Source organism: Mizuhopecten yessoensis, unplaced genomic scaffold (assembly GCF_002113885.1).
Source record: "Mizuhopecten yessoensis strain PY_sf001 unplaced genomic scaffold, ASM211388v2 scaffold419, whole genome shotgun sequence".
NCBI lineage: Eukaryota > Metazoa > Mollusca > Bivalvia > Pectinida > Pectinidae > Mizuhopecten > Mizuhopecten yessoensis.
Window position 1 is genome coordinate 205,745 of NW_018403537.1, and position 13,070 is coordinate 218,814.

Sequence of the window (13,070 nt, forward strand, 5' to 3'; positions counted from 1 at the left end):
GGGGGGGATGATGATCTGGGATTCTCTGAAACAACTATCAGTCAGATCTTTATATATCCAGTTTGGAAATCACTTTTAAGTTATAATGTCCAATAACTATATACACCATCGATCCAAATAATTTGAAAATAAAGAAAGAAAGAAACCTACATGTACCTACTTCTGGGTTTTTAATGTCTGAACTCTGAAACATGAACAAAAACTTTTTCTTATTTCTTAAATTCCCCAAAGTTTGAGAACTAATCAATTGTACTTGTATTATATTATATTGTTAGCATGTCCATCTCCAAATGACCATATTACTGGCTCTTCATTACCAGTACGTCTCTACCATTGTATGAGATTTTGTGTTGTTATATTTGATGAAGTATTCTGATCACTTGTCAAAAGTTGAATCATTGAGATGTTGCAACTATCTGGAAGATAATCAAGCATCTGAATGGCACAGTCACACACAATTGACCGGTGCGGTTATAAAAACTGTTAAAAAAAATACATATTCATATATTCTTACAATCATTGAAACATTCAGTTACTTTTTAATTTCTTTTACATGATTTGCATAGAAAGTTAAGAACTTTGTACTTTATATTGCTTTACATTTACATTTCTTTATATTTCATTTTTTTTTTCTGCAGAAATTTTTGCAAAGAAAAAACAAACATTGGCATGTTTCCTAGAACACATCGAATTCACAGTAAAACGTGGGTAAATCATTCACATAAAATGTTTTGTGATATTCTTATAACCTTTCTATTCCAAAAATTACTTAATGAGAGGCTTTTTTGGGGGGGGGGGGTACAAAAAAGTGGATAGAGGTATTAATTGGGCCCTATTAATTGAATATTTTCAAAATAAACTTAAGTGATCTGCTTTAATTTCTAGTTCAGCACTAATGTTACATCATACAGTGTTTTTGTTTTGTAAATGAATTTTGAACAAACTATCGCCAACAGTCAAGAATTACAGCGAGAGGTGATTTTGTTCTATTGTAATGTTTGTATGCATGTTGTACACCATTTAGTTTATCTACTCATAATCTATGTAAAATTTCAGTGCTGGAGAATGGGGACAATTCACCAGTCAATGAGAGTTCTGGGATAGAAGTACCAATCAACAGTAGTCAATAGACTGTGGCACCAGTGGACAACACTCAAGAGACTTTGGCACCAGTGGACAACACTCAGGAGACTTTGGCACCAGTGACCAACACTCAAAAGACTTTGGTACAAGTGGACAACACTCAAATGACTTTGGTACAAGTGGACAACTATCAAGAGACTTTGGCCCCAGTGGACAACACTCAAGAGACTTTGGCACAATTGAACAACACTCAAGAGGCTTTGGCACCAGTGGACAACACTCATGACACTTTGGCACCAGTGGACAACACCATACAGTAAGTTGAATGCTCTTCTGATGATGAAGTGGTCCATCCCATTAAAAAAGCAAAAAACAAGAGAAAAGTTGACGACAGTTCTGATGATGAAGTGGTCCGTCCCTTTCAAATAAAACCAAACATGTGAATATAGGTTTTAGTGACTTTAAGTAACCAGAAAACAGTCTGATGATTGAATTGTGCACAACATGTTTCTGATCTTAGATATGCTATTTCTAAGATGACCCGACGGATAAGGATGACCTTTAGCGTCATGCTCAATCTTTGGTTGTCTTTTGGCTGTCTGTAAACTTTAAATTTCAAAACGCTACTCCTCCTTAACCCATGAGTGGATTACAACCAAATTTAGTCCGCTACATTACAGTCCCTAGGGCCTCTTGTTTAAATTATTCGTTGTCTTCCAGTTTATTAACAGTGAGAATATAACATATATATGTAGTTGCTGTTGATGATTTTCTTCTGTTTGATTTTAGAGAGGAAGGGCTGTGCCAGTGATCATGCCTCCAGATGTGCGAAATCCCATGTCATTTCTAGCAGATCTGGCTACAAGAAAAGAAGCAGGAATTGTTCCTGGAAATCCATACCTGTTTCCAAATTCCAGTATGTATTAAATATTTTAATATATTTATTTTGTCAGAGCACTTCGAAAGAAACTAGAGCTGTAATTCAGTTGTAGGTCACAGGCAATATTGCAAACCCTGATAATAAGAAGAGCTTCATTCTCAAATTGCGAATGCATATATTTCTTTATGCACCTTGGCTTATTATGTCTCCCCTTTGAATGAATGGAAACAATGCATTTGTTGTGCTTGCCCTGGTCATAGCTTTTAAACTGTTGACGAAACATTGACAAAATTTGCAGTATACTTGGATCATCTTAAGCTGATGTGCAGTGCACTGGTGTTCGGTCAATGTAGGCTAAATACCAAGGTTGAGGGTCAAATAAGCATGATTTTTCTTTTTCAGTAATTCTTTCAAACTGTTAAAGATATAGTGATTAAAATTGTTACTTATACCTGAATCATCCATAGACGGTGTGCAGTGCATTATAACATAGTCATTTTAGCCTTGACCCAAAAGTCGTGATGCCAACTGTCTCTTGTCTACCATTAAAGCGAAGAGATATGATTTTGTTTTTGTGAATATTTTTGTTCACAAAAACATAATTATCACTAGTTTCTTTTGGTTTCTGCTACAGAACACTCTTATGCGAGGGCCTATGTATCCCTGAAGTCTGTCTGTTGTGAACTGGACCTGACAGCCCCACATCAAATTACATCAGTGTCAATGCAAAAATACACGGCAACTCTCACACAAGTATTGTACAATAAATCAAGCAAGATGATACAGATCTGACCTCCCTCTATTGCAACATACAAGAGACGTAATCCTTCACGATTAAATTACTTTTATCATTAATCTTTAATAGATTAATGAATTAATTTAGCGTTCATCCGTTTGCAACAAATACAGATGACATGAAGAACTGCAATGCTTTATTCGGTAGTTTTACTAATGGAAGAAGAAACTAAACCAAAAGCTCTTATTGTTTATGAAGCGAGCATTATATCGAACAGAAAACTGCATGAACTAATATTTTGAAATGGATTTTTTAAATAGATGCTAAATCTTGACAAGAATCAGCTTGATTGGGTTTATAATCACATGGGTCACACCAAATCTGTGCACAAGCAGCTTTATAGGCAGATGTCGGCACTATTAGAAAGGACCCAGCTAAGCAAGTTGTTTATGATCCAAGACCTGAACTTAACCACAAAGTTTAAGGGCAGAAACTGGAGGAAGTGGACATCAAAGGTAAAAATGGTACCTAGTATTGGTATATTTTTTGACGGTATAAGCTGTCCCTGGTTTTGTTCTGTTTATCAAGCCTGGTGAAAACATGTGTACATATTGTTCCTAATGACATACCAATAGCAAAGAATGACAAAATATGAAAATAGCCATATGATCCAGTTGACAAAATATTTTATGATTAATCACTTGCAAGTTTATACATATTTTGGTTATTTTGCTACTTAATCTTGCAGATATTGTCTTTGCTGATGACCAGAGAGCTCTTGCTGTCGATGAAGTTGTTGGTATCCATCCTGTGCCGCTGTAAGGTTTATTTATCTTTTATTTACCCATTCTTTTTTTAAGGCTATCAACTTAATTGCGTAGGCTAAACTGAAGGATAATATGAATCTATTGGAAACAACAGAAAAAAAGAAGTTTTATTAGCATATTTTGTTAGATAGCAATCAAACAAAATTAACAAAATAAAAAAATGGAGTGAATGGTTACAAAATTATCATTTTATACTATATCTATTCCCTGTTTTTAGCAATAATACAGTTGTTACGGCAGTAGCGGATCACTTTGCATATAATTGCTACACACGATTTTTGCAAAACTTTTTTTAAAGACATCATATATTTTCAGAAAGTACATTTAAATACCTCTCCAGTGATACCAAAAGATCTTCATAAAATCAAATATACACAACGTAATAAGGAAAACAAGACCTACCGATTTGTCGGCTATAGCGGATCAGTACGGCTATAACGGATCACGCCCTTTTGCGGGCCTCTCACTCACGATTCAAGTTAGATGGGACGTCTCAAAACACACTTTTCAGAGGTAACTGATCGCATCTAATTATTAATTGAAGCCTTTGCAACGAATACACCTTAAATATAACTCCAATACATGTGCCAACTCTCAAAACATATGTAGAAATTTGAAATCATGAATGCACGTGGAACGATGCTATGCGTATGCATACGCGTGCGCAGATAAACACTGATCCGTTACAGCCGAAAAATCACACATCGGATACGACACAATAACGCATGTAAGCATTATCCAAGATTACCAAACAATACATGATTCTGAAACAAAACACCATAATTCATCATTTAAATGCATGTTTATTTGGTTGTAATTGTGTATTTTATTAGAATCCATTTCTTCATCGAACTGTCCGTTTTCCAAGATGGCGGTCATCGCTAGAGGAGCAGATTGAGAAAATATAAAATTCGGGATTTCTGGACATGAAACGTATATGAAATTATTTTGTTTGTTTGTACATTATAAGAAACAACTTGTTACCATGTGCAAACAATTAATTTCTTTCTAGGATCAATACATTTTGTGAAATCAGCTTTTGTTTATTGACTGATCCACTACTGCCGTAACAACTGTACCCTAACAAAAGATTATTAAAAAACAATATCGATGTTGGATGATATTTTTATGGCACTAAATATATACCTTTTTATGCCAGAGAAACTAACTAGGCCAAAATTGAAATATTGTTTGTTTCCCCTGACACGAGCGACCCGAAAAATTGGCCCGACCGAAAAAAAGGTTTTCGCCATTTTTCACGAAAAAGATTTTGATTTTTCCGGATTTCCGGAATCGTTATGTTGGTTTCGTAGGTGTTGAACGCCGGAAGTATTGAACGTGAATGAGACGCGTATGTGAATTCTTATTATCGACAAACGTTCCTTTGACGCATCTTTCATAAGCGTTCCAGACATCTCGCCCTTCAGAAAACTCGCCCTCACTTGGGACAACTCGAGCTTGCACTAAAAACGTTTACAACAGTCAGGTTCGCCAACTGGACCGCTGAAAGTAGTAGCGGGAGTTAGAAAAAACAGGTCATCAATTAGTCGCAACTAACGTAATTTTAACTTCTTTTTTTTTGAAATATGACTGACTTTTCAATACATTTTAAGAAAATCATTTTTTAAAGCTGTTTACAACTGTTTCTCTTTATGTATGAGTTGTATAGACGTTAAACCCCAATGAAACAAACAACCAGCAGGGTCAACAAACAAACAAACAAAAGAAGACAAGTTTCTTCTTCTTCTTTAGTATTTAAACACACAGTCAACTTTGACTATTATGTGCCTATAGCACTGTTAATTATTATGATTTTTTTAATACTTGATTTCATCTTTAACATTTCATAATTAATTTGTAGTGTAATAAAGCAAATCTTAATCATATATTATCATCTTTATGGCACTATAAAAATGACATATATACATTCATTATCTTACAGAGTTTGGCCTTATATAAACACTGTGGCCTATAGGTGTTCTGTTGTTTTTAGCCATTAACACATTATTAAGGTAGGCCTTCTTGGTCTGTGAAAACAAAGTCCACGGGACTTAATGTGAAGACAATTAATTAAGAAAAGTCGTTGTTATTGTATTGACCATTATGCCTAGAAAAATTATCTGTCTTACCGGACCTTCTACTTTGGACCAGTTAATCGCAAAACCCAGCTGTCGCAGCAGCTGTAACAATCTACACATAGCATTGTAACATTCATTATAAGTATTGCCAAACATTAAAAAAATCGTCCAAGTAGGCAATTGCTGTGAAACCATATTTACATTTTAATATTCTACATACAGCACTACTGAGTTTTTGAAAAATCTGTGGACTTTTGGATGCCCAAAAAAGGCAATTTTGTATCATACATATATGTTGGATTGTCATTTCCATCGAAATGATATTTCAAACCTGTTACTTTGTAATTCAATGGGTGGATATTTACTGATCTGTAAGCCGACGCTAAATCCACTTTGGCTAAAAAAGCACCCAGGTGAAATATGTTTGGCTGCCTCCCGGAGGTCCATATAAGTACACGAACAGTCACTCTTGACATGACTATCTATAGATTTACCAGTAGGGCGACTCGCGTCATGTATTAGTCTGACCTTTGTTTTTGACTTTGGAATAGCCCCTAACGCACTTATTGTCACTGGTTTTGTCTCAGTTATCACATAGTTACCGTTTTCTATTTCACTTTGTATCTAATCTTGGACCAGACCAGAAAACTGTTTACAAGAGGCATAGTTTTCTTCCTTTACGGGCACGATGTGTTTCTCTAGACCTTCATCGATAAAGCGAAAACCGGTAGCCACACCCTCTTAAATAAACTTCCTATCAAAGTCATCCGCCGGTAAGAGGGACTGCCAGACTTCCAATTTCAACTTGTTGCTAGTATGTACATTATTTACAGTGGCCTCATGCTTGGGCTGATCATGATCTATCCCTTTTTTGTATGATGAATCGCACTGTTCTCCGCATAACACACCGAACAGACATGCGCAAGTTTACACGATTTATAATCACACACGTCAATGTTAAATTTCCTGAATATTTCTTGATTGTCCGGAGTAAACGGGCCACGTTTTCTCGGGGTTGTTTGGCTTAGGTACAAGTTGAAAGTTCTGTATCGCGGTTTGTGGCGTTCCCCATTGAAAACATTCACTATGTTGGGCCTCCCGATATTCCCGGTCATACAGCATAACACTGCCGCGCACATACTTGCTGAAGAGTCGATTTATCGTTTTTGTATAATCCAGGTAGTCACGGATACCACGAACATCCACCTCGTTTGCCTCGATCATTTCTTCTAAAATTCTGCTATTACCATAGCCCCATTGTTCAACGCTGATTTTGTAGTAATCTTTGTCCATTTTACGATTTACTTCGACCCCTGTTGTGGTGAACATGACGATTTCGTNTTTCTTGGGGTCGACCGTTCCCGACCTTGTCCCTCTCGTTTTGAATTTACCGTCGTACCCTGAAGTACCTGAGCAGTCAGGTTGTTTGGCTTAGGTACAAGTTGAAAGTTCTGTATCGCGGTTTGTGGCGTTCCCCATCGAAAACCTTCACTATGTTGGGCCTCCCGATATTCCCGGTCATACAGCATAACACTGCCGCGCACATACTTGCTGAAGAGTCGATTTATCGTTTTTGTATAATCCAGGTAGTCACGGATACCACGAACATCCACCTCGTTTGCCTCGATCATTTCTTCTAAAATTCTGCTATTACCATAGCCCCATTGTTCAACGCTGATTTTGTAGTAATCTTTGTCCATTTTACGGTTTACTTTGACCCCTGTGGTGGTGAACGTGACGATTTCGTCCTCGTCTATCAATGTGGGATCGCGCCAAAGATAATTGTGTACAAGGCGGGGTTTAGACTTTTTTGTATTGTTCACATTCTGCAGCAGTGTCTGGAAATTTAAGTCAAGTAAATTGTTCATACCTGAAGTGCTGGGTCGTTCTCTCTCTGTTGATGACCCACCCTCCTGGCGATCACGTGGAGGGGCGGAGACGAAGGGGCGATTTTGTTCATAAATTTTCCGCCGACAATATTCGATCTCCTTGCAGAGAGCCCCTTTTCTTAACTCCGCTTTTAAACTATCGAGTTCCTTTTCGAGCTCGGCTTCTGGTTTGTCACTCATCGCTGATGGTGGTGGGCCTCCACAGGCACCATGCCGGCCATCATCACCCTGATGTTCGTCACTAGATTGAGAAGCATTTTCTTTCCGATGTACGTTGTCATCGGTCTCCTCGCTGTCACAATTTTGGAGGAATGTCATTAGTGAGCTTGATCGCTCTCTTGGATTGTAAGCGTTCATCGCGATGTCGCTGGATTTTATATTTATATAAAGCACTGTGAGGCTGCTGCCATCTTGCTCTGCTAATGCTGTTAAAAGAGCGGAACTAGCATGGGGAGCTAAGGGAGCTAACTCTAACTGCCTTGGCAAGGCTAAAGTTGCGTACACCAAAATACAATTTACTAATAAATTTACACAGCTTAATTGATAAGAACACCTTGGTCATATAGTTGGACTTAGGCTTTACGACTGAAACAACACTGTTTTCTGTTTACAGAAGCTAAACGGCTAAAATAACATTATTTTCTCTATCTTTTACCTGTTGTGTAGATCAATCGGTACCGTTACATAGTCGATAATTGAATATTTGCATTTTCTGTCTATAATTTATTAAAGGTCGAGTTGTCCTAATTCCTGAGTCGAGTTGTCCTAATTCCTGAAGTCGAGTTGTCCTAAGTTAGGGCGAGTTGTCCTAGGTCGAGATGTCCTAAGGGCGAGATGTCATAATTCTTTCATTTCCACCCTCCCTCCTAAGGAAACACTACATTTAAAGAAACATTACAACCTCATGTCAATTGTGGTGTCAGAAGGCCTAAATGGTTTTGAACTGCATTGTGACTAAGTACAAATAAAACCCTGGAGATAATTCTGCATGTCACTATGTTTTCAGAGAGTAGCCTAAACAGGACTAAACCAGCCCATTATTTAGCTCTGAACATCTTCCTATGTTTAAGTTGACTCGCTCTGCTTTCAGAACGTCATCATATGGTTTTGTTACCTTGCTCTGCTTTTAAAGCTACAATCCTACCAAATCTTCGGCAGGGAAAAGACATGGTCTCATGCACGTGTGCGACCTATATAGCCCAGACCTCTTGACCCCTAGTGAACCTACCCGGGTTTGAAACCCGTAAGTAAATAAGAGACTCAGTGCCTGGGTCAACCACTGCAGTCTCGACCAATGACAGCACATTACACAACTGTCCCAGGCTCACCTCGCAAGATGGCCGTCATAACAAATAAACCAAATACCCAAAGCAGACATTCGTCAAGCCAGACAGAATGTCCCTCTGAAAACCCTAGGCTGTACCCCCAAAGTTCGGTTTGTTTGGTTTAGTATTGCTTCAAGTATGGCATACACAGAAGAAGAAATGACACTTTGTGAACTTCCCTTTTCCAACAGAAAAGCTACGGTCAGCGTGACATGAATAATAGGCTAAGCGGGCAATACACACGCGTTTTCTTGTGTAATAAACGCCTCCCATTTCCGAACATTACTAATATTTAGAAACAGTACTGTCACTCCTCGCGCGGAGTAGATAATTGGCCATCCTCTCCGATAGATCTGCTAATCTCGGGGTAATTTCACCACCTGCCCTCGCCGCCTCCGCAATATTTGACTCCAGTTTTATACCTCCAACAAATACAAAAACATCCGTGTTGCCTCACAATTGTATTTTTAGAGCTACAATTTGAAACCCGTCGCACTTCTCAAAAAAAACGTTTTCCCCCCTTACATTTATCAATAACACTCTCGAGCAATATTCGGTATTCCTTTTCCTCAATAAAATTAGGAAATTTTCCGCACAAAGGCGCCAATAATGGCGACAATAAAGTAGAGGGCCAATATGGCACAACCAAAGTTCCGTTCCCTTGGCGTTCTCATGTATCATTTTGTTGAACCCATAAGTTAATAACCCCTCCCCATGCTTGTGACAGACCTTCTATTCCTGCGGTGCCAGGATTCCACAAACGCGAATTAAATACTTCACATTACGCATTGTACGCACTCGCGAACCAGTCGACTAAAAAATGCTGCCATAAATAAATAAATAAATAAATATACAACATTTGATATAGCGCCCTATCTAGCTAACATAAGCCACTCTAAAGCGTTTAACATTACATAGATATTCAATTGTATACAGTCAATACAATTAGCATCTATTAATCAATACAATATTGAGGAATTCGCAGGAGCTGCCTTATCAGGCGCTAACTACTAGTGCTATGCCACCTGGCTAATCTCCCTATGTGTGTATGCCTGTGTGTGTGCTTGAGATGTATTGTGTTCTGTTTGTAGTGGGACCGTGCTTCCAACGGTATCATTTATATAGTGCCACCTCACTTGAATGCTACAGCACAGATACAGCAACACCTACCCCAGACCATTTGATACTCCACCTGGGTTGTTGGAGTTGTGTGGGCAGGAGAAAACACTTTCTCCAATATTCCTTGCGTACGGCGACTTCGGGGATCGAACCCGGGCTGCCTTCTTGGAAGGCCGGAGTGTTAACCACTCGACCAATCCGCCATGCCCTATCGAACATTATGAAAACCGACAAATAGATACCCCAATACACACCGTCGCATGATTTACTGAATAAATGTGCCACCTGGTTATCTACATTTGGAATCCAGACTGAAACCAACTCCACAGTGTTTTTCGATCAAGTCTCGAAAATATCTACCAGGCTTCCGTCGAAATGTTTCAACATTCGACGAACTGCCTCCATCGCACGCAATGTAGAGCTTTCAGCTCCCACGGCCTCAGACCACATCCCATTCCGATCCCCCACCTGCAGGGGTGCTGATACATATAATGTACAATATTAACAATTAATATTTTAAACTTGTATAGCATATACAGGGTGTCCTGAACTTTTCAATTCACTCGAGATTGAGATATTTGAAATTTCCAATTCCCAGATGTATCCAGAAGCCATAACTCGATATAAAATAAAATAAAAGTGTTTAGTGAATATGCATTTGATGTAAGTGTACCCAAATGAGTAAAGTTGTAAATTTCAACTCAAAATATAAAATAGAGAGGAAATTATTGAGATAACAAAACACTTTTCATTCGGAAATTAAGGAGATGAAAATCCGAATATACTGGGGCCCTAACAGGCCTTATAGACACTTATCCTTTTAAATTTGGAATCAACACTTATCTCATATCAACCTCTTGACACACAAATCAGCTGCTTATCGTATATCTGAAAGAAAACAACATGTAGTCACCATACAAAAGGACGGTTTATATACTGGACATGATTGTGTCCTTTATGAGATATAGATGATATCTTGTTTTTCAAAATATCTCTGTTGCAGATTTAAGAAAGGATATTCTAAAAATAAGACTATTACATTTTGTACATGTTAGAAAAGCATTTTAAAAGAAATGTTGCCGTCAGATACTGCCGTTGAATTCATTTGAGAGAAGACGGTGCTGGTGACATCGATACCACCTAACCCCATCCCCTTTTTGAACTGATACGGTTCTAGTGATCTAAAGTTCATATAATTTAATTGATATAAAACACATACAGATGAAATTATAGCGCAAGTTTAAACTAATAAACACCAATCCAACACGTACCTTATTTCATTTGGATTGTTTATTATTTTCAGACAATTTGATAAAATACATTTTTAACAACAAGTTCAGAATTTAAGACTTAAAAAATAAACAACTCGCTAAACGTATCCATATGTATATTTGATGTCGAAGAACCATTGTTCACTACTGATCCCGTAACCTCATCCTGAAATGATTTTTCAGGGAAAATAATAATGGATAAAAACATAATGAGAAATCACCAACATCAAATATACTTTTAACTGATTAGATGTTAAATGTAATGTACTGTTGAGTTCCAAACAAACGGATGCCATTAGAAGTTTAATTCCATTTGTGAAAACGAATTATCAATCATTGCACCAAATAATTGCTTTTTGGAAAATGTTACCGATTAGTACATCTGCATCCGCCGCTGTGCAAATAACACGCGGGTTCATACAATTCAGAGTTAGGATCAGAGACCGACACGCTTCCGCGAGCAAATACATCTAAATCTAAGTCCGTTATTGGATAACTATGAACTTCGTTTTAGGGGCGTGTTTAAACCAAACGGTTTGTGTGTCTTTGCGTTGTGTTTCCGTTGCGTTTGCGTTTAAACGGGGGGAAAAGCCGGTCCAGGGTCTGTATTACCACATGTGAAATCACATGTATGTGTAATAATCGTCTTACATAACGTGATATCGTTTATACATCACAGACTTAAATCATAAATTGATGTGCTAGATTTCTCTATTTGCAGATTTTATTCCTTATTTTTTAATCACTGAAAAATACTAAGACTATGCTTATCATTCAATCTTTGTTTCGTACATATATACACATCGTTTATATATCATACAGCCCATTGAATATGTATTTAACTAGTCTGCAAATGAATTTGATTTTCTGCAAGTTTGCTAATATCTTTTTAATCAAATATTTAAATTATGCATAAATCTGCCGCGTTTATGACTAACAAACGGTGCAGTTGATAATAACTATAATAAACATTTATAAAAGCCACGAAAAGCGAAAAAATGTGAAATAAGAAATTTATCACCTTTTCTCAACATGGAACGTTCCATAAACTAGTCAGGGGGCATAGCCTAAGGTCAGTTGTTGATTGGTTGTTAAGGGTTTAACGTGCTATCAACAGCTAAGGCAATTTAAGGCCAAACGTGACGTGATTGTAGACGTTCTGATGGATAGTATAAATACATTATTAGTAAAGATATTTTGCTTTATTGGTTTTAGCGTCCTTTCAAACCAAGGTCATTTATAGACGTGCCTCTGTGTGTGTAATGTAATGTCTGCGTTTGTGCTTGAGGCAGTACATTGGTGTATTTGCCTTCTTGTTATCGCGGATCCGATGACTACTTTAAAATGGCGACAAATTTCCTTTTTACCGGTGTGAATTAATGAATGAGGGTAAGGATCACACTTCATCAGAGCTTTTCATACACTTGATGCACACGTGTTAACCTCACAGTTATAAAACTGATACTGTCACGACAACGCTCTCTCAAGAGTACACACCATAACAGTGCTTAGCTCCGTATAAGATATTGATTTACATCTCTTTATATTTAAGGCTTCCAATCTCAGTCTGATGAAGTGCCATGTTTACAGGCGAAAAGAGATGCTTACATTTTCACGGTACGGCATTTGTCGTAGGTATTAGTATCTTTCAATGTGCCTGTTGTAAATCTATACATATTACTGCCGATATAGACGAGCTAGAAAAAAAGCTCTTCCCGGACAGATAATTTGTTAATCAATACCACCTATACCAGTTTATTGTATGTCTCCCGACATCCGGCTGGACATTAATATCTTCTAGCTGAGCGCAATCGTTAGAAACAGAAAATGCATACAAATACTAATTGGATATTAATGCATAG